The following is a 23,504-nucleotide window of genomic DNA, read 5'->3' on the forward strand; positions in this document are numbered from 1 at the left end:
CTGCATTTAAGCTTGGCAGGCTGTTTGTGGAGGTGTGTACGTGTTATATTTCCAAGAAAAACGCTTGTAATTCCTTTGAATTCGCTTAATTTTTTTTCTCTTCCAGTTAGCATACGGCAGTTAGCACTGTCAAGGCTACTTTCTTCTTCGTTTCGTAGTCTCTTTTCTTCTTTGTTTCCTTTTCTACGCCCCACATGTAGTCACTCCTTTCCGTAGTGCCCCTAGTGGTAGGACGAGACACCACAGTGTGTGTGTGTTGTTGTTTTTAAGCTAGCCGCTAACAATGATAGCAGAGTAACCTCGAGGCGAAACTCGGCGAACAAGAGGAGAAACAGTTACAATGCCAACTACTGGACTGTTTCTGGCTCACGTTTGTACTACATAGAGCAGGTTTGTTCAGTTATTTACCTTTCTATGTATTATTGACACTATTCCTAAAAAAAAAAAAATTCTCACTAAAACCTCACAGTGCTACGTTTCTAGCCATTACTATTTAACTGTTTAAACAGGGATTCGCAAACTTTGGGTCCAGCTCGGGACTCCTTACAGTGAAGACATTTTTTTCCAAGGACCCCCCCTCATAATTCTAACACAAACTAAACATCCCCATGTTTCATTGAAAAGCGTGACAATCAATCAGTCAACTTTTATTAAGCAAACTCATAGTTCTTTAGAAAACACATACAGTACGATACACAATAAGACATAAAAGAAAAGTACATCAGGAAAATCCTTATATTTAGTGACCATAATTAGTTTTGACCCGATTCCCTTACAAGAATCAACACAAGTATAAGTATATAATATATATGTAAATATATATAAATATAATGTCCAGTATGCAGGTATTTATTTCACAGTCACACGGGATGAAGTTTTTGCTAAAAAGTTACTGAATTGATTTCCAGCCACTGAATCGTTTCGTATCGTTCGAAATGAACCCATATCATCCTTGAATCAATTGGGCAACCACGAAATTGTGATACTAATCAAATCGTTGCTAATACAAATCGTTACACTCCTAATTCGTTTGTATATATAGTTGTGGTTAGCATTTTTTGCAAAACTTTTATATCTTCAGAAGTAAATGGAAATGTACCAAACTTCTATCACCAGGATCTTTTGATTGGCCGTCCAAACTAATTTAATGAAGAAAATTGTGTTATTCAACTTAAATGTTGTAATTTCACAGAAAAAAAAAATACAAAAAAACAGAATGGGATATTGGCAATATTGGCACCCCTCCTTAATATTTGATTGCACACCCTTTGACAGCTGCGATTGGCTGGCAACCAGTTGAGGGTGTACCCTGCCTCCTGCCCAAAGATAGCTGGGATAGGCTCCAGCACGCCCGCAACCCTTGTGAGGATAAGCGGCTTGGAAAATGGATGGATGGATGGATGGATGGACCCTTTGACAGCGATGACAGTTTTCAAACATTTCTTGTATCCATCTGTAAGCTTTTTGCACTTCTCAGGTGGTATTTTCTCCCACTCTTTTTTTGCAATTTCTTCAAGCTCTTGAACATTTGCAGGGTTCTTTTCACCAATGGTAGATTTCAGCTCTCCCCAAAGATTTTCAATTGGATTAAGACCAAGACTCATTGCTGGTCATTTTAAAACAGTCCATTTTTTTTTATTTTTCAACCATTCCTGTGTGCTTTTAATGTGTGCTTGGTGTCTTTGTCTTGCTGGAGGACCCATGGTCTTCGCCTCAGTTTTCTTACACTGGATAAGACATTTCGCTCTAAAATGATAATTTTCTTATTTTATGATACCTGTGATACAGTCTAGGCCTCCAGTACCAGATGTAGCTAAGCGGTCCCACAGCATTATGGATCCTCCACCATGCTTGACTGTTGGCAGGGTATTCTTTTCCTTAAACACTTCATTGCCCCTGTAAACATACTGTTTGTGTGCATTGCTAAAAAGCTCTATTTTTGTTTCATCTGTCTATAAAATATTGTTTATCAATTTGCTCTTTTTGTATCAAACACAAGTTCTCCATAGAAAAATGTTTGACTTGATTCATTCTTCAGGTGATATTTCACATTTAGTACTTCAATTTTATGGGTGCCAATCAGAGGTGGGTAGAGTAGCCAAATATTGTACTCAAGTAAGAGTACTGTTACTTCAGAATAATATGATTCAAGTAAAAGTAAAAAGTGGTCATCCAAATATTTACTTGCGTATGAGTAAGAAAGTACTCAATGAAAAAAACTACTCAAGTAAAGAGTAACTTGTGAGTCACTTCTGATTTGATTTCTTTACCATTATTACATTTGTATAAAGACAAGAGTGTAATGGGTTTAATGAGTAGTTAGGATCATTTATGCACTTGTATCCGGAGAGTTTGATGGGCAACACATGTAAATTGTGCAACTCACACGATTTTTATGAAGATATTTGTCTTTACCATTTTGCACGTTTGTCTTTGTATTTCAGTGAGCCATCACCATTTGCTATGTCAATAAGGATTGCCTTTACTGTGAATGCCTAAAATAATAAAATAGGACTTTTAAGCGCGGCACGGTGGTCGACTGGTTAGAGCGTCTGCCTCACTGTTGTGAGGAGCGGGGTTCAATCGCTGGCCCCTCCTGTGTGGAGTTTGCATGTTCTCCCCGTGCCTGCGTGGGTTTTTTCCGGGCACTCCGGTTTCCTCCCACATCCCAAAAAACATGCGTGGTAGGTTAATTGACAACTCTAAATTGCCTGTAGGTGTGAATGTGAGTGCTAATGGTTGTTTGTACACTTTCTTTCCAATATGACAGGACTACATTCATTCATTCATCTTCCGTTCCGCTTATCCTCACTAAGCTCGCGGGCGTGCTGGAGCCTATCCCAGCTATCTTCGGGCGAGAGGCGGGGTACACCCTGAACTGGTCGCCAGCCAATCGCAGGACACATATAAACAAACAACAATTCGCACACACATTCACACCTAAGGGCAATTTAGAGTCCTCAATCAGCCTACCACGCATGCTTTTGGGGTGTGTGAGGAAACCGGAGTAGCCAGAGAAAACCCACCCAGGCACGGGGAGAACATGAAAACTCCACACAGGCGGGGCCGGGATTTGAACCCCAGTCCTCAGAACTGTGAGGCAGATGTGCTAACCAGTTGTCCACCATGCCGCCACAGGGGTACATATGAGTGCATATATGTACAATTGTGCTCATAAGTTTACATACCCAGGTAGAATTTGTGAAACATATATATATATATATTTTTTAATATGACTGATGACTGAGCAACATCCATCCATCCATTTTCTGAGCTGCTTCTCCTCACTAGGGTCGCGAGCGTGCTGGAGCCTATCCCAGCTATCATCGGGCAGGAGGCGGTGTACACCCTGAACTGGTTGCCAGACAAATCGCAGGGCACATACGAACAAACAACCATTCGCACTCACAGTCACGCCTACGGGCAATTTAGAGTCTCCAATTAATGGATGTTTTTTGGGATGTGGGAGGAAACCGGAATTTTGAAGTCAACTTTGGGGGTGCGTGTTATACATGGGTGCGCATTATACACGAGAAATTACGGTAACAGGAATTTGAATGTGATTGGTCAATTCTCCACGCAACCACATCCCAGTTATAGGAGGGTGATGACACTTGTGGAACAACATTGTTTCAGTTGTTTATTTTCACTTCTCCTCTCGAAAAGATTTATATTTTTTTGGTCAATTGAGTGGTACAGGTTATAGGTCTCATAAATTTATGGTGGAAAATTTTCTTGAAATTATTTAACTTGGTCAAAATTTTTATATCACAAAAGCCAGGCTTATGAACAGGGGTGTGTAGACTTTTTATATCCACGGTACATAGAACCAATGGTTGACAAATAGATATAATTGAATATCATAAATAGCTAATTTTCCCAATGGAGTTCTCCATAGGCTCCTTTCTGCTTGATTCTCCTTTTATTGAGCGGAAGTGTTGGATTAAGTATGCACATCCTCCATCTATACATTCATAATGCCTCATAGGTTGAAGCTTAGGCTCATTCGATATTGTAAGTATGCGAATGATCCCGCAAGCTACTTAAGAGCATTATTCACGCTGCTTCTTGTTCTGTAGCCTTCACCCCCTCCTCCCCACTCTTTACTGCTAACGCTGGATTTATTAGGCTTAAGCAATAGCCCACACTTCTTCCTCGAAGGGGATCACACGTTAAGTGTAGATCAAAAGATACGCTCTTAAAAACAGTGAATAACGCCTCATGCACAACACTTACTTGTTCCCTTAAGTGGCTTCATTCTTTGCCTTTTTAATCAGCCTTTTGTTTCGCATTACAGTATAATTCTTGCACAGCAAAGCTATTTGTTATTTTTATGTAGGAAAAGGGAGGTCACAGTGTAGAAAAAAAGTCCTTTTCTACTTTGGAACTTGTCTGTTTTGAGTGGAATACTGAAAAAAAGGTGGAGGCGGAGATGTGTTTTAAAGGGTTTCTTTTATTTTGTGACATGAATCAGTGACACGGCCGCAGGGAAAGTGTCAGCTTTTGTACAAAACCCCATTTTTTTCTTTTCTTCTTCTGGCACTGATATCAAACGCTCGCTTCAGCCTGGTGTTTCTCTTTCAGATGCTCCAGATCACCGTTTTTTTTTTTTCCCTCTATCAGAGGCCATTCCAATTCTTATAAAGCCCTCCGAAGGTCATACATTTATTTTAAAAAAAAAAAAAAAAAAAAAGATGATGAGCAAATGTTTATTGCTGTGTTTTGACAAATAGTGGGTTGGGGCAGTTATTTACTCAACTGCAGATAGTAGTCGTCTTGTAGAATGCATTTTCTGAAAAATCTTAAAGAATGCTTGCTCTGTATTACAGTGTAGGTCTAGCCGCTATATGCGGAACGTCACGTGGCCAAACCCGTAAAATAGGTTAGCGGACTACCTGTGTATGTTGCGCTAATCTGCTTAACTATGATTTGATGACATTATGGTTTGAAGCTGAACTTGTAAAAAATGTTGTTTTCTTTATGGCCGGTGTCTTTGGGTGAAACTTGAATACATGTAACTCCATTATTTATAACAATTTGATATGATATACATAAACACAAACATCAGATATTGTCATTTTGTGGATCTTTTGTAACATCTTATGTTAAACAAAATACATTGTTGACATTTAAATAGAGCTGGGGAAAAAATCAAATAATTCAGCTCAGTCGACTTCAAAATTAGGTCGACGCAGAATTTCTGTCTCGAAGCTCCTCTGGCACAATGTTTGCGCACACGGACATTTATTGCGCACAGCTGCAGTGTTGAGCCACTGATAAAGTGTGCCAAAAACGACAGAGGAAAGTCTCTAAGTGATTTTTAAAACACTATTAGATGTGTAATGTATATATAACATGATGTATGAATGAGCTGAATGGTCGTTAGTGTTTTTACCTAAAATGGTAATCGCTAGCGCGCTAATGCTAATAGTGAATGCCAACCATTTAGCAAAGGCTAATTTTGTTGTCTCAAATTCTGTATAGAGTTTATACCATACTCTCAGTACCAACATATGCAGTTTAAGGATAGAAGTCCAGCAATCATAAATGAGAAAAAAATGTATGTTAGTAGTTACAAAAAAAAAAAATTGTTTTTCGAGGGGGGGGTATTACTCGATTAAATAGCTCCTGGTTAATCGCTTCTAAAAATATTTGATCACAACAGCTCTACAATTGAAGTTCTTACAGTTACTTTGTCCCAGTTTCCTGCTATAGGATTCCACCATTTTACTGTGCTGCACAGAATGCTTCCGTTTCCGGTCCCAGCCGGTTCGAACGCTTCTGTTTCTGTTCCGAGCGGGCTGGCTCACGGCGACAGAGCTCAAAGAACGAAAGCATTTCATAAACTAATTCAGCTCATTACGTTAACTGAAAGCGGCACGGTGAACGACTGGTTAGAGCGTCTGCCTCACAGTTCTGAGGACCGGGGTTCAATCCCCGGCCCCGCCTGTGTGGAGTTTGCATGTTCCCCCTGTGCCTGCGTGGGTTTTCTCCGGGCACTCCGGTTTCCTCCCACATCCCAAAAACATGCATGATAGGTTAATTGGCAACTCTAAATTGCCCGTAGGTGTGAATGTGAGTGTGAATGGTTATTTGTTTGTATGTGCCCTGCGATTGGCTGGCAACCAGTTCAGGGTGTACCCCGCCTCCTGCCCGATGATAGCTGGGATAGGCTCCAGCACGCCCGCGACTCTCGTGAGGCGAAGCGGCTCAGAAAATGGATGGATGGATGGACGTTAACTGAAGATTATTCTTTTGAACGAAACGAACGAAACAACACTATATCAGGAGTCCTACTTAAAATACGGGTTTATCGCAACAGTTAACTGTCACGCACCAAGTCCGCTCTGATACAGATACAGCCGTAGGTTTCTGCTCGACACAGGCAGAACTACTTTTAGGGAGTTCAAAGTGTACTCTCATTGAGGAGCTACGGAACTGCAGTCTGGCCTGGCTGGCTACAACTACTCCGACCCCCACTCCTGCATAGCGCCCACAGTGGACACGCCATGAACGGTGAAGGAGGAAGTAGAAGCGAGGCAAGCGTGTGTGTGTGCGTGTGCGTGCGTGCGTGCGTGCGTGTGTATATATATATTTGTTTGTTTGTTTGTTTGCACGCCACCACAGCCAGTCCGTGAGAAAAATGCAGACTCCTAACTGGTCTGCGGTACAAAGAAGGTTGGGGAACACTGCCCTTTTGTATAAGTGGAGTTTAAAGCAAAAAAAATGACTGTTTTGGAGCAATACAGAAAAATAATCAAGACAGATTTTGTCAAGCAATTAAGTTGAATGTAAACATGGACGCACACAACATTGTTGAGCTACTCTCAATCTTCTGGAATTCCAGTCATCAAAGGTACTGTCTCAAACATACGATCATCTTCAGGCCCACCGGACAAAGACCAGCGGAGCCGAACGTCACTGATCTGTCGCACAGTGTGCAGAGTTCTGGAAGTTCAGCTGCAATTTGAAATTTGAACCACATTGAAGGTTGCAGATACTTGTAACGGCAGATAAAAAATGCTATGCTTTTACAACAAAAACAAAACTTTCGCGTGTTAAGCAAGATCCAGATGCCCACCACCAAGCTGTACCAATACAGTATGTACATTATACATTACATCATATTATGTTATGCAGTGTGTATGTATGTCCCATCCATCCCTTTTTCCATGCCGCTTATCCTCACTAGGGTCGCGGGCTTGCTGGACCCTATCTCAGCTGACTCTGGACAAGAGGCGGGGTACACCCTGAACTGGTCGTCAGTGTGTGTGTGTGTGAGAGAGAGGCAGTAGACGTTCTTTAAAACTTTAAACTTTATTTTAAAATATGCGTAAATAATAAAAAAAAATATGTGGTTGCTACTTCGCGGACTTCACCTATTGCAGGGGCGGTTGGGAACTTAACACCTGTGATAAATGTGGGATTATTGTAATGTATTTTTAAATGAGAAAATAGTACTGTTTTATATTTTTGTACTAGAAGCATACAGTAACGACTTAATGAAATAGAGTTCAAAAGAATTAACCGTTTTTGTCACACTTTCTCCGACGCACATGCTGCTCGAAAAAACCTGTAAGTCGGGTCACTCGTAACTCAACGCACCGCTGTAGTTTGTTTTCAGAACTGCATTGTGGACCGGATCGAAAGTTCTCATGCTCCATAAATGGCCAACAGACTGTAGGTTTCTCACCACATACTCTCCAGTGGTGGGAAACATGTACAGTATCAGTCAGGATAAAATGTCCAATTGTCTTTTGCTTAATAAACCCCACCAACCGCCCAAGCAAGCACACACCCGCCCGACCCATCCTTTAACCACCCACTCCGCTCCCACAGTGGAACTCCCACCCTCCACACCCGATAGAGCACTCGTTGCTAGGCGACAGAGGGAGAGATAGATTGAGGAGACACAGTCAATCAATTCTGCAGAGAGAGAGCGAGCGTGCAAGAGAAAAAAAAAGTGGGGAGGGGGTTTAGCGGAGGCTCAAGATGGTCTCCTCATGAGCATCCATCTTTGTTAGCGGCGACGCACCTCAGAAGATAAAATAAATACATCTCATCTCAGTCCGACGCATTTCTTTTTTTTTTTTTTTTTTTTTTTTTAAATACTTCTATCACTACAAATGAGGGCGAGCACGTTGTGTTTACCACTCACCTCATTGGACTTGCATTGTGTGCCGCTCTCCATTTGTCACTGGAGCCCACGCACATGCACAAACATGCAGATGCCCTGCAATATACCACATGCCCCTCTTTCTCTCACTCGATGGATATGTGTGTGCGCGCGTGCGTGTGTGCGCTCAGCAGCGGGTGTTGAGCTCATCGACTCAGTATTGATCCCACCACTCACCTCCCTGCAGTCAGCTCTTGTCCTACATAGCATGCCCTGTCTGATTTCTCCCCTAATGGCTTTTATCCAGCTCCAATCTTTATTTAAACTGAAAAGTAGTAATTAGCACCCACTTCTGTCCAAATCTCTCTCTTGCTTAACACTTTTGCTTCTTATTTGATATATATTTTTTCTTTTAAAAAAAAAAAACATTTTTGTTTTTGTTTTTACAGCCTATCATCATCCCGCCTAGTAAAACATCTGCACTGATTCTTCTCTCTCTGAACATTCGGTTTCTGGAGACTTCATTAGATACACTTGCAAAAGCTTATGAGATGTAGTACGAGAGCTGTGTCAACATTCTGCCTTAACATAGATAATAAGGCTCTGTTTCGATCGACACTGTCACAATATTATAATCCAGGTTTGCACTGGTTGCTCACCGTGTAACAAAATACTAAAAATACATTTGTAAATTTAATTTCTCGACACTATCTACGGGAGGTTTTCGTTAAGGAATTTTGGAAATATTCAGTTGGACCCACTGGGAAATTTACTTTTAACTCAATGCGAGTTAATTGAACTTACTGTAAATGTGGATTTTTTACACTAACATACAACGTATAGCAAAATAATAAACATTGTTTTGTGATAAGCAGTCATTTATGCAAATGAAGTACCTTTTTTCTACACAATGTGACGTCTTTATTTTTGTGGTGTTATTGATTTATTGAGAGTTGTTTTACATTCCTTTAGCTGTTTAACTTGATCACAATAAACAGATAATGTACATAGACATATAAACAATATGCAATGGAAACAATATTTTATACTGTTTTTACATCCATGTAATGCCTGTTAAAAAAGTTTCATCAATATTTAAGGTAGCTTGAAAATGTCTTTAACACCTGTAAATTTCTATATATTCTCATTAATTGCCATTTTCCAACTGAGACTCCTCGAGTAATTTTGCAACGTTAGTTCTATGAGACTACTACTACAACTCAGTAGAGCACAGAATTCCACCAAAGCGTGAGAATATATATATCCATCCATCCATTTTCTGAGCCGCTTCTCCTCACTAGGGTCGCGGGCGTGCTGGAGCCAATCCCAGCTATCATCGGGCAGGAGGCGGGGTACACCCTGAACTGGTTGCCAGCCAATCGCAGGGCACATACAAACAAACAACCATTCGCACTCACATTCACACCTACGGGCAATTTAGAGTCGTCAATTAACCTACCGTGCATGTTTTTGGAATGTGGGAGGAAACCGCAGTGCCCGGAGAAAACCCACGCAGGGACGGGGAGAAAATGCAAACTCCACACAGGCGGGGCCGGAACCCTGGTCCTCAGAACTGTGAGGCTGACGCGCAAACCAGTCGTGTGTGCGTGTGTGTGCGTGTGTGTGTGGGTGTGTGTAGGACCATTGAGTGTATGTATCATAAGATATTGAATCCTACAAAAGATTACCATTGGTGTCCTCTTGTATCTCTTAAATTATTGCATAAAATGACTACTCCTCACCAATCCAGTGTGCTGCCAATACAGTAAAAAGACACACATTTCTCATCCATATCAGATGCTTACACCCTCTCCCTTGTATCATCATGGCAACGTCTTCTTCCGCCAAACGAGCGTCATTTATTTTGCCTCGACGACTTTTCATATCGACGCTCCGATACGATCAAACGACCACCTCCCACGCATACCTTGGGGGGGCCCCACCGCGTGCCATCATCTCCTTTTCAATGACCGTTTTGATTCGTAGTTCGTGGGGAAAATTGATGGCCGACAGAGAGTAAAGCGACTCTTATCAGGACCAGTCTGGAATAAGACACATCACGCTATCTGTGCTGGCACACACAATAGGGATTAATTGATCCCCTAATACCATAGATCAATCAATGGCTTCCTAGCATTCTTCTTCTGCAGCCAATGGCGCGGAGTCTCTGACGGACAGTGGCACAGAGGCGAAGCCGAGAGGAGGTAGGCAGAGGGGGAGTCCATCAGAAGGTCTTTGGTGGCCGGAGTGAAGGCTATGGCCTTCCTCACGGAAGCGCAAACATGCACTGAGGTGGTATTAATAGCACGGCTTTGTTGGTGTTGTGCAGGCACTCTTAATGGCGTTGAGGCTCTTAGAGAACAATACTGAACATTACAATACAACACTGCACTAAGATCATGATGCTATTAAAAAAATTGGACGAGGCTAGAAACACTAACTCTGGCTTGAAACTATAACCAACCATTATATTATTATTTGTAAGAGCATAATTTTAGATACTCTAGTATTGAATCTTATTAGATTGTGCAGGTGTACCTAATTTTGTGGCCACCACGTTATTTGCAGCCCGGTTGGATCCATCTCCATTAGACTCTCTCGTCTCCCATCCTTCTCACTCTCGCACGTTGACGGCGTCTCTCCTGCCCACCCAGTCGTTCCTGTACCAGCGTCGATTACCTTGGCTTGGACTAGCTTTCCCACCAACACTGTTTTTCCCTCACACAAGTCCATATAATAACAGGCTAAAAATATGCCTTCTCTTCTGGTTTCTTTTTTTTTTTTTTTCCCTTGCAGTATTGATTTTGCCCAAAGCATTGTCTATGGCGAGACAGAGAACGAGAGCTGGGGAGACAAATGAAGTAGGAAACAACTAGAAAACAAATTACTTTCAACACATGGATGGGTGACAAATTAAAGGAGAAAACTGTATAAATGAGAGAGAGACTGAATATCGTAATTGGATTGAATATGAAGATCTGAATCAAACCTTTTAAACCATTCTTCTACACCAGTATTTTGCAAAGTGCAGTACGTGTACTAGGGCTGTCACGATTCAATCTTTTTAGAATCGATTATCCTAAATATTTCGTCAAGTACTCAAGTAACCGCCGCCCCCCCCCCCCCCCCCCCAATTTTTTTTTTTTTTAAATTTAACTACTAAGTAGTGTGTATGGTATAAACTCTATACAGATGTTGAATCAAAAAAAACACCCTTTGCTAAACAGTTAGCATTTGCGATTAGCATTAGTGCGATTACCATTTTAGGTTAAAAAAAAAAACAAAGCGATAAGTACCATTCAGCTCACTCATACATCATGTTATATGTACATTACACATCTACACATCAGTGTTTTAAAAATCACTTACAGATGCTCCTCTGTCGTTTTTTGGCAAAGTTTTATCAGTGGCCCAACACTGTGCCCATCTACAATAAATGTCCATGTGAAACATTGGTTCTGGCGGTGCAAACATTGTTCCAAGTGGAACTTGTTTTCTTTTTTCTCCCTTTTTTTGGGGGGGGGGGGGGGTCCAGGTGGAGCTACGAGACATTTTGCGTCAACCTATTTTTGAAGTCCGAGTTATGCGATATCTGTTTTATTTTTAATTTTTCCCCCAGCCCTAACGTGTACCGCTAGTGGGGTCATCTAGTAGTAAGCAAAGAATCACTGAATTAAATCTTCAAACTGTGCTTCATGTTACAGTGGCTCAAACCTTTTTTTTAATCCAGTATAGTATTTTTTTTAGGTATAGTCCAGCTGTATTCAACTTTTTAATACAATACGTTTGGATTTAAGAACTGTTAGTTTTTAAACTTTTATTTAGCTAGAATTTTTATTTAACTTTGATGTGGAATACATGTTAATTGAATATTTATGTATATTTCTTTATTTTCCCATATCTAGGCCCAGTGGTAATTTTTAAAATGTTCATAATGTCGAAGTGGCTGACAATATTAAATATACTGTTTTCGAATAAAACCTCAGCCTCGTTTTTCATTAACATTTAGGCCTACTCTGCTACTCTATTTTAATGTTGGTCTTGATGGTGGTACTTGGCGAGCTCTATTTTATTTTTTAGGTGGTAATTTTAAAGTGTTTGAGAGCAGTTCGAAATAATCCTGCAGGGTTAATTCACACCCCTAAATTTGAGTGAGCCACTTTTTTTTTTTTTTTTTTTACAGTATGTCCTCTAAATAGGTGGGGAAAACTGTACAAATGAAAGCAAAAATAAACAATGTAATTGGACTGAAGATATGAATTAAAACTGGAGTACAGTTTCTAAACTAATTTGGTGTACATTTGTTCAGCTGCAACATATTGTGAATTAAACGTTCTAAAAGATCCTGCAGTGTTTATTCACACCCTTACCTTTGAAAGAGGCACTATTTTTCTTTTACAGTATATGTCACAGTGCACCATAACACTCTCACACAGTATGATTCGATAATAAGCCGGTGGAATGAGAGAAACCCTTTAACATTGCAAATATGCTCCAGATGCAGCTTTTCGGGGAAGATGGTTGGGCTCTTTTGGCACTGGTGTGTAATGGGAATGGAGAGAGCTGATCAATAGGTGTATTGATCGCTGCTGGCTCAAGTCTGGGGAATTGAGAGTGAGAATAGAGGGGGGGTGGGGGGTCGAAGTCGACGGGTGTGTGGGGGTTGGCTTTAGGTTGAATTTTTAAAATGCTCTATTGCAGAGATGACAAATAGTCGGTTTGAAAGGAGGGAGACAAAGACGCTGGTCTTTGACACAGCTGTTTTTATTCTTTTTTGAAAATCAAGAATAACTAAGAAGAAGAAAGAGCTTTTGCTTACAAGCCTTTGTGGCAATATTTTGCTTTAAGAAACATTTGGAAATGCAGAGAGTTATGTTTTTGGTTGTATCCTTGCAAGAAGAGGAGCGATTGCATACAACAAATGTACAGAATGCAGTATTACACGTGTTTATTGGCCAAGTATGTTGGAGTTACTCTCGTATTACAGCAAAAAAGATTATAACAAAATGTACCGTACATTTAGGACATAAAGACAAATGTCCACACTACTGAATTTCTTTTAGCAACAGAAAGTGTTTTATAGTGCTGTAATTCTGATCATTTAAGCTGCCTTGTGATCACAAACTTTCAATTGTTTACAGTACTTCGAACTGAGAGTGCAAGAATAACCTTTTTACCAGAGCCGGCGGCCACATATGATCAGATCAAGTCTTTGTCACAAGATTTGGTGAAGCAGCATGTGGCCCATTTACCAAGGTTTCAGGTAACAGCAAACAATTGTATGTTTTTGGTCATGCGTGTTTCACAGTGTTTAGTGTAAGTGTCATGTTAAATGTCAGTCAGAAGACCTTGTACACTGCATTCTGTACCAACTATTCTTTTGGCAAGACTAAAACAAGCATGACAAACTTATGCTTACTTGGAATATAGCGTACCTACAGTATTTATGATCCTTCGGGAGGTCAGTGTTTTGTGCAAGTAGGATGGCAGAAACATATATTCATTACAAGTTTGCTCTGTACAACTTCCCCTCTTACTTGTAAGACTTAAACATTGCGAAATTAGCCTGATCTTGTGAAGACGAACATACTGTAAAATTGTTTAGTTACTTGGAACATAGCATACAATGTGTGTGCTGAGCCCCCTCCTGTTCACACTACTGATGTATGACTGCCCAGCAAAATTCCCCAGCTGTCGTATAGTGAAGTTTGCACATCACTAACAATGATGAGTCCAAGTACATAGATGAGGTAGAACATCTGGGGGACTGGTGCAAAGATAATCTTTGCATCAATGTGAAGAAGACCAATGAGATGGTGGTGACTTCAGGAGGGACAGATGACAGCCCCTCCCGCACATTGGAAGAGCGGCAGTGGAAGCAGTCTCCAGCTATAAGTACCTTGGAGTCCATCTTTCTGAGGACTTCACTTGGTGCTGAAACACTTCCTGTCTGGTCAAGAAGGCACACCAGCGCACCTATTTCCTCCGGAAGCTGTGACGTGCCGGAGTGGGGAACTGCATCTTGAGGAGCTTCTACAGATGTGTGGTGGTGAGCGTCCTCAGAACCAGCATCACGTTGTGGCATAGCAGCTGCTCGGCTGCAGAGAGGAAGGCACTACAAAGGACGGTAAAGGCTGCTCTGACGATTGTGAGGGTCAGCCTATCCACCACCACAGACATCTTCACCAGAAGGTGCAGAAAGAGGGCTCTGCATCATCAAAGACTCAACCCATCCCGCACATCCTATCTCCTATCCTCTCCCCTCAGGTAGGAGGTTACAAAGCATCTGGTGCAGGACCACCAGGCTGAGGAACAGATTCTTTCCGTAAGCTGTTCGACTCAAATGGTGCTCTGTTGCTCCAACGTCAGCCCCCCACTCTATGCCTATTCATCCCTGCACAATGAACACTTTATTCTCACTTGATACTTTTCAAGTTCAAATGGCCATGTAAATATGTTATATCTTGTGCAATTCAATTCAAGCCTATTGCCTTTGTATTGCATCGACATCCTTGCCGCATTTGTAGATACATTTTGTGTACTTTTCATCTTATTTTTGGACTATGTTTATTATTTCACAAATCTCTGGACTTTTGTGGAGGTGGTTGCTCATGTTCCGGGGGAGGCGGGGGACATCGAGTCCGAGTGGACCATGTTCCGCCCCTCCATTGCTGAAGCAGCCGACCGGAGCTGTGGCCGTAAGGTGGTCGGTGGCTGTCGTGGCGGCTATCCCCGAACCCGTTGCTGGACACCAACGGTGAGGGATGCCGTCAAGCTGAAAGAGTCCTATCAGGCCTTTTTGGCCAGTGGGACTCCTGAGGCAGTGGATGGGTACCAGGTGGCCAAGTGGAATGCAGCTTTGTTGGTCGCTGAAGCAAAAACTCGGGCATGGGAGGAGTTCGGTGAGGCCATGGAGAAAGACTTCCGGACGGCTTTGACGAAAATCTGGTCCACCATCCGGCGTCTCAGGAGGGGGAAGCAGTGCACCATCAACACTGTGTATAGTGGGGATGGGGCGCTGCTGACCTCGACTCGGGACGTTGTGAGCCGGTGGGGACAATACTTCGAAGACCTCCTCAATTCCACTGACACGCCTTCCCATGAGGGAGCAGAGTCTGGGTTCTCTGAGGCGGGCTCTCCTATCTCTGGGGTTGAGGTCACCGAGGTGGTTAAAAAGCTCCTCGATGGCAAGGCCCCGGGGGTGGATAAGATTCGCCCGGAATTCCTCAAGGCTCTGGATGTTGTAGGGCTGTCTTGATTGACACGCCTCTGCAACATTGCATGGACATCGGGGACAGTGCCTATGGATTGGCAGACTGGGGTGGTGGTCCCCCTTTTTAAGAAAGGGGACCGGAGGGTGTGTTCCAACTACAGGGGGATCACACTCCTCAGCCTCTCTGATAAGGTCTATTCAGGGGTGCTGGAGAGGAGGGTCCGTCGGGAAGTTGAAACATCAGATTCAGGAGGAGCAGTGTGGTTTTCGTCCTGGCCGTGGAACACTAGACCAGCTCTACACCCTTGGCAGAGTCCTCGAGGGTGCAAGGGAGTTCGCCCAACCAGTCTACATGTGTTTTGTGGACTTGGAGAAGGTGTTCGACCGTGTCCCTCGGGGGGTCCTGTGGGGGGTGCTTTGGGAGTATGGGGTACCGAACCCCCTGATACGGGCTGTTCGGTCCCTGTACGACCGGAGTCAGAGTTTGGTCCGCACATCCGGCAGTAAGTCGGACTCGTTTCCGGTGAGGGTTGTACTCCGCCAAGGCTGCCCTTTGTCACCAATTCTGTTCATAATTTTTATGGACAGAATTTCTAGGCACAGAGGGGTTCCGGTTTGGTGGCCTCAGTATTGCATCTCTGCTTTTTGCAGATGATGTGGTGCTGTTGGCTTCATCAAGCCGTGACCTCCAACTCTCACTGGAGCAGTTCGCAGCTGAGTGTGAAGCGGCTGGGATGAGAATCAGCACCTCCAAATCTGAGACCCTGGTCCTCAGTCGGAAAAGGGTGGCGTGCCCTCTCCGGGTCGGGGATGAGATCCTTCCCCAAGTGGAGGAGTTCAAGTATCTTGGGGTCTTGTTCACAAGTGAGGGAAGAATGGAACAGGAAATCGACAGGCGGATCGGTGTAGCGTCTGCAGTGATGCGGACTTTGTATCAATCCGTTGTGGTAAAGAAGGAGCTAAGCCGAAAGGCGAAGCTCTCGATTTACCGGTCGATCTACATTCCTACCTTCACCTATGGTCACGAGCTGTGGGTCGTGACCGAAAGAACAAGATCTCGGATACAAGCGGCCGAAATGAGTTTTCTCCGCAGGGTGTCCGGGCTCTCCCTTAGAGATAGCGCAGGGTGTCCGGGCTCTCCCTTAGAGATAGGGGGAGCAGCTCGGTCATCCGGGAGGATCTCAGAGTAGAGTCGCTGCTCCTCCACATCGAGAGGAGCCCGATGAGGTGGCTGGGGCATCTGATTCGGATGCCTCCTGAACGCCTCCCTGGTGAGGTGTTCTGGTCATGTCCCACCGGGAGGAGACCCCGGGGATGACCCAGGACACGCTGGAGAGACTACATCATTCGGCTGGCCTGGGAACGCCTCGGGATCCCCCCGGGAGAGATGGATGAAGTGGCTGGGGAGAGGAAAGTCTGGGCGTCCCTGCTAAAGCTACTGCCCCCGCGACCCGACCTTGGATAAGCGGTAGAAAATGGATGGATGGATGGATCTCTGGACTTATTGGGCTAATGCTCTCTTGAATCTGTCACTATAAGAATAACTATTTTATCAGAGCAGGCTCCTAAATCTTATAAGATAATGTCTTAGTATGTAGATTGGTGAAGCAGCATGTGGTTGGCTCATGATCTAAAGTTATTGTCATACACTCTGCTCCAAGGAACTGAGAACAATAGTGTGTTTTTGATCATCATTTGCATTAAGAGCTTCACTGCCCAACAAAGCAGAGAAGCTTACGTAACAGTACAATTCTATTTGCGCTTGAATAATTTTTCAGCGTTTTTTTTTTCAAACCAAAGTGCCATCTGCCTGATCTGGTGGGGCACTGCCCCCCTTGCCCCTGCACCACTAGAAACAGAGATTGACAAAGATTATTTTCTTTTTCAGATTTGAGCCACAAATTAATTGTGCCATTTCTTGTTAGGACCACTGGCAGTGTAATGTTTCACATAGCGGGATACATTTTATTTCTCAGAGAGGAATTATGCTTCCAGCAAGGAGACACTGGCCTATTCTTCAACTGACATTACATTTGCCCTCATCAAATCCAAGATCAATTCTCATTTACAAAAAGTATGTATTATGCATTTAATAACTTCACATTAATTTTTTGCCAATATAATTTTTTTTCTTCCTCCCAGCCAATCCTCTGCAGTGTTTATCTTCAAAGTCACCCACATAAACCTCAGACATAAACCCAAGCTATGAGCCCAGTCAAATCAACATCTGCACAGGGCATAAATGAGATATAATAAAGTTGAAACATGAATAAAGCTTGAGCTCGTGCTTGTGAGAGAGCCCTGTTGCCCTCGACGGCGCACCGCCTGCTTACTAATACTAAAAAGCTCGCTTTTAACATCAAACTTTTTTGAGAGTAGACAGAAATTAAATTAAGATAGAAGACATTTCAGACTCAACTCTCAACTCAGTTTTATTAATTGAGCACTTTAAAAACAACCGCAGTTTAAAAAACAAAAGTTCTGTACATAAAAATTTAACAAGGCAATTGAACACAACATGATTTAAAAACAGAAAAAAACTGTAACAAAGTTAAAAACTAAAACAAATAAGACACTTAAATAAGGACCTAAGTCTGATGCTGTGTTGAACACCAAGGAATAAAAATGGGTTTTGATGCAGTTTATTGAAGAGGTTTGTCTAATGTGCACCGGGAGGTCATTCCACTAGTCACTACTAGTCACTCGACTAGTGACAGAAAAAGTACAATGACCACTGAACTACTGTACCGCTTAGACTGCAGTACCTACAAAAGCAGCTGGTCAACTGACCTGAGGCACCAGGTAGGAGCATAGAGATGGTGCAGTTCAGTGAGGTGAGGTGGGGCCAGACCATTTTGAGATTTGAAAACAGCAACATCTTAAAATGAACTCTAAGGTGCACAGGCAACCCTGTGGAGGGAGGCCAGAAAAGGAGTTATGTGCTCCCTCTTCTGTGTTCCAGTTAGGAGGCGACTGGCTGATTCCAAAGTGCACAGAAGAATGTAATGGAAATTTACCAGAGTGGGCTTCTACATGTAATTACATAATGTCTTTAAACTTGGTAAAGCAGTATGTGGCTCAGGCCCAAGGTTATTTTTACATGTTGCTCCCTGTTCCAGGTAACTGTAAACAATTCTATGTTTGTGATCACCCCCTCATGTTTGTAACTGTATCTGGCGTCAAAGTGCAGCTCACGCATGCGGTCAAATGTAAAACCACTGGCACGAGCAGAGCATTTGAAATCGGAATATTTTATGTCATTCAAATCGCTGGTGAAGATTAATTTCGGTTTCACCGCTGAATACGACGATATGATACAATATGGAGTGAAAACTGCAGACAGGCATTTGTGTCTGCAAGCGTTGGTTGAAACGTGTTCTGTACTTTTTAAGGAAACACAAACAATATGACAAAGCTTCTCCTGTGATTGTATCTTGAAATACAGCGCTGCAATACAACGCTTGTTAGACACAACAGTCAAGAGAAAGTAACACCAGCGAAACAACAAGTGTCTATTGAGAATGGTTTTGAACATACCTGCCGTGCCACTTAAGATAATCACAAGAAAATAACCCATAGAGTAGGAGAATTTAATGCTAAAGATTTGCAGCCCTTTCCTGTGGTCCAAGATGTGTGCTTTGGTCACGTAATGAAAACCCTCAACCCACTTTGCTGTGAACCTAAGACAACAACCTAAGATCGTTCGCTACGATCAGGATGACTTTTGAACCGTTCGTCTGTAGAAAAAACATTTAGATAAAGAGTGGGTCATTTGGTCATGCCTGCAGACTGGGGTGCAGGCAAGAGCAATCGAAAGAAAGAAATGATGTCCAGATGGAGCCTATCCTTTCTGACTCGTCTTAAACCAATGTTATGCTTTAATTTGTTATACAGTACATAGTTTATTAGTATTGTCACTTGTAAATGATTAGTCAAGGAATAAGAGGTAGTTTACCTTTTGGAAGAAAAAAAAAACATTCAGTGCACTACATAATGCAGTTTTTGCAGTGAAAGCAAAACAAAGAGATAACTTTGAGAGAGAAAAAAGTTGTTCTCTTGAGTAAGAGATGCGTTGAATGCTCAAGATCACGAATAGGAGTTTACTTGGACAAAGAATCAGCAAAATGTCCATTTTGTGTGTTTCTGAGTGAAAACCAAGTGTACAGTATGTGCATGGGGGGGGGGGGGGGGGGGGGGGGCTGTAAACAAGATGTTACAATGCAGAGCGGTTAGCGCAGCACTCTGTAAACACCCCCTGAGAGGAACCTATCCCTCAGTAAAAATTCAGCTGTAAATAATGTATTGAATGCAAAGTTAAGGTCCTCAGGGATATATGGATAGGCTCATTACTCTTTTAGTTTGCTGGGCCTTTTACGCCGTCTGCGCGCCTCTCTGCAATCGACTGGTGCTCGTTCTGTTTTGATTTAAAGATGCTTTTACCTGCGGATATTGTTCTGGATATAGGTATTGTTTTTTTTTTTATTTTCTACACACAGCCCAGAGGTTTTCGGAAGGCTCCACCACCCACATTTGCGCCTTGTTAAACTCGCTGCATCCGTGAGTGTATGCACTGTGTATGTATTATCAGGGGCCTCGCGTCCGGTCCGGGGTGCATTGATCCCCGGACAAGGATGTCAAACATTTTAACGGCGATTTGGTGTTAGTGCAAGCGGGCTGTTAATGGATTAAAAATCGTTTGGTCCCTAACTGTCCCGAGCAACACAAGAATACCCCCTATTGCTGGAACACACCACCGCCCTCCCCCTCCACTCCCTGCCCTCCCTCCACCTCCTGTTTCCAGCCACGTCCCTCACATCCTCGGTCTCAATCAATCTTTACGACACCCGGTTGCATCTCACTAATGTTTCCGGACTTGACCGTATCCCCGCTCAAAAATTCTTAATTAAGCCCGTTCTGTATGTTTACCATCGGGCAAGTGACAACCTAACGGGGGCTAATAAAACAACACTGGTAGGAGCACGGGCTGTGACCTCGCCTTATCTGCCTCCATCCTCCATATTTTCTACCTCACAGACTTTTGGATGGAGGGTTGCTTGGTCTTGCGCAACCCCATCCATGTGACTGTTTATTTAAAAGCAGGTGTGTGGAACCTGTGGCCTGAGGGCCAAATATGGCCTGCAAAAGAATTTCATCCAACCGTCATCCTATTCTAATAATAAAACCTTGGCAGAACCTTTATAAAATAAAAAAGGCACGAATGCTCATCCATCTATTTTCTATAACACTTATCCTGTTCAGAATCACATACCTTTGTGACTACATACTGGACTGGTCGTGGAACTAGTATGAATTGACTTGATAAGATTCTTAACATAATATCTTGTATCTTAAAACAAGTCTTTTTGTCTTTTGGGAAATATAGGAAAAAAAGTCAAAACTGTCTTAAAATTAGTATGGTAAGATATTTTTACTAGAAATAAGACATTCACTGGGTAAGATTTGCATTTTTGCAGTGCAGGCGACCAAGGCGCGCACACCAGAAGGATCAGCACAGTGTCCATTGAAATTAAGCAAAAATGTGGCAAAAACTGTTTAGTTCTTTACATTTATTCATGTATGTCAAGTACAATATGATAGTGTTATTTTTCTTATTGAAACAGAAAGTATCAGAGTAGTAGTAAAAAGAAGCAATGTCAATAGAGTAAATACAGCAAACCCTCGTTTATCGCGAGGGTTAGGTTCCAGACCATGCCCGCATTAGGTGAAATCTGTGACGTGCCCGGCATTTTTTTTAAATTCTGTTTGAATCTCCCCAGTCCGCAAATCTTTCCCACACTCTTATTAACTTACCGCACTCTTATTACATTTCCTATATCCTTAAACACTTTTTATACTCTTAAACATAGATCATATTAACATGAAATTTTAATATACTGTATATCTAATATCTATCTAATTCTAATATAGATATGATTTTTTTAAATCTGGACTGAATCCTCAATCAGTGAACCACGATATAGCAAGAGATTACGGTACTGATAACTAAAAGCCCCAAGGATGTAACCCACAAATGCTCATAATATAAAATACTAAACATTTGCTGCGTATATTTTCCCTCTGAGGACCTCATAAAAAGTGAAAATAGGAAAAAGGCTCCCCGCCCCTGTTAAGAGCGTTCAAATGTCATTACACTCAACACATCTCTGTAACACGGCCGACTCGCTTCTCATCTGCGTTGATTAAGATTCATGCAGCTGCCTTGCCTGTATGTCAACTCTTCCAGCTAGGAGTCTTGCGCATCAGCATCTCTCTTCATTTGACTACCGACTCTTGCTGTGTCGATCCATACAGCCCTCTGCGACGCCTGTATTATATCTCCATTTCTGCTGGGTTTTCTACAGCCGCGCCTGTGATTCTGCATGATGGAGAGGCAGAGCGCCTGGGAGAGATGTTTAAGCCACAAACCACAATGCCAAATGCGATGACCTTATCATTAAATGATTGCAATACTAAGTCTCCAGTTCATGAATAAAGAAAAGCGAGTTCATCTGAAATTAACAAGGGTTCACCGGCAGTTCACCTAATCAAACTGGGAACTCATGCAGGCTCATTACTGTACACGAAAAGGCCAGAAGATACTAAAGCGTTCACTCAAATTTGAATAAATTTTGGTGAACTTTACTTAGTTTAATTATTTGCCGAACTGTAGTGGCCTCAATCATTCCCTCCTAATCATGCAAAACAGCCTACATACTTAATACCTTTAATGCAGCCACAATTATTTTTGCAAAATAACTACAGTGGAACCTCCAAAGTGGAACAAGTTTATTTTTTCACAGTTATTAATTTTTTTTCTCCTGAGCTGTACATTATATCCAGAAAAAATATATTTGGGAGCTTTCATTGTAATTAAAGTCCTTCGGTAATATTTAGCGATATTTTACTGAAGCCCTAAATGATTACTTCACTGGCCAAATTTTTAGTTAAGTGTCGTGTAATGTTCTAACATTTACACTTAAGAGTTCAAGCCAAATACATTCACTTCGCACATGAATGAAATGTGACCTGCCAAAATAAAATACCTTTTTATTTAAACTACAGCCTCCACAGCTAAATGTACTCAGCAGTTTATTGGCCATAAAGTCTGCTACAAGGAATTAAGTGAAATGTCACAGAGACACTGTTGAGTGCATGTTCTTTAAAAGGGACTTGTTACATAAAATTGACTTTTTAATTGCTTATATACAAAGAGTTGTCTTTGGAGTGGCGGCCCATTCATCAAGTGTGAAATTAAACAACTAAGTCAATCTTTTCTTATCTGACTAGTTCAAAAAAATGTGTCCAAGTGTTATCTACATTTGATAACAAGTACCAAAGCGTATGGTGACGCTGAAGTCTAACTACGTAGAATGCAAGTCCACTTACTTAATGTAACTTCTTGAATTTTCTTCTTTTGGAAAACGTGTTGGAGCAAATTCAGTATGTTCTACATACAGCACAGCAGATTCAAACATAATAGGTACATAAGTATTTACATCATTTGCTTTGACACAAACTTAAATTCAGGTCCATCTGATTTCCACTGATCATCCTTGAGATTATTCTACAACTTGATTGGAGTCCACCTGTGGTAAATTCAGTTGATTGAACATCATTTGGAATGGCACACACCTGTCTATATAAGGTCTCATTATTGGCAGTGCATATCCGAGCAGAAACCAAGCAATGAATTCTAAGGAATTGTCTGCAGACCTACGAGACCCGATTGTGTCAAGGCACAAATGTAGGGAAGGATACAAAAGAATTTCAGCAGCATTGAAGGTCCTGAAAAGCACTGTGGTTTAGATTACTGTATATATATATATATATATATATATATATATATATATATATATACATGTGTGTATACATACTGTATACATGGAGACAGTGCCTTAGTAAGCCAGTATTATTAGCCATTCTTCGCAGAGGATAAAGACTATATGCCTGTGAGTCTACATCTTGCACCATCATTTGTATTCAAATATCCCTTCCTTCAAGGGTTACAACGTTGTGACACCAATGCTATTCGTTAGCCTGACTATGGTGTTTTACATTGTTTTATAGCGTTACGCTAAATAGACTTTCCTAGAGCTATGTGGTTGCTTTAGATGCACGATGTGTAATTTTCTGTGTTTTGTTTTATTTAACAGTAAGCATCAACTGCGAGTGGCA

General features: G+C 42.0%; 1 long non-coding RNA gene across 2 annotated transcripts in view; it reads left to right on the forward strand.

The window, feature by feature from the left end:
• Positions 1-233: 233 nt before the first annotated feature.
• The window catches only part of LOC133480979 (uncharacterized), a 42,025-nt gene continuing 18,754 nt past the window's right edge, over positions 234-23,504 (forward strand). For both annotated transcript variants that reach the window (XR_009789412.1, XR_009789413.1), the window contains exons 1-2: positions 234-390; positions 13,258-13,379. This is a non-coding gene — a long non-coding RNA (uncharacterized LOC133480979). The remainder of the gene's footprint in view (positions 391-13,257; positions 13,380-23,504) is intronic.

Source organism: Phyllopteryx taeniolatus, chromosome 7 (genome assembly GCF_024500385.1).
Source record: "Phyllopteryx taeniolatus isolate TA_2022b chromosome 7, UOR_Ptae_1.2, whole genome shotgun sequence".
Taxonomy (NCBI): domain Eukaryota; kingdom Metazoa; phylum Chordata; class Actinopteri; order Syngnathiformes; family Syngnathidae; genus Phyllopteryx; species Phyllopteryx taeniolatus.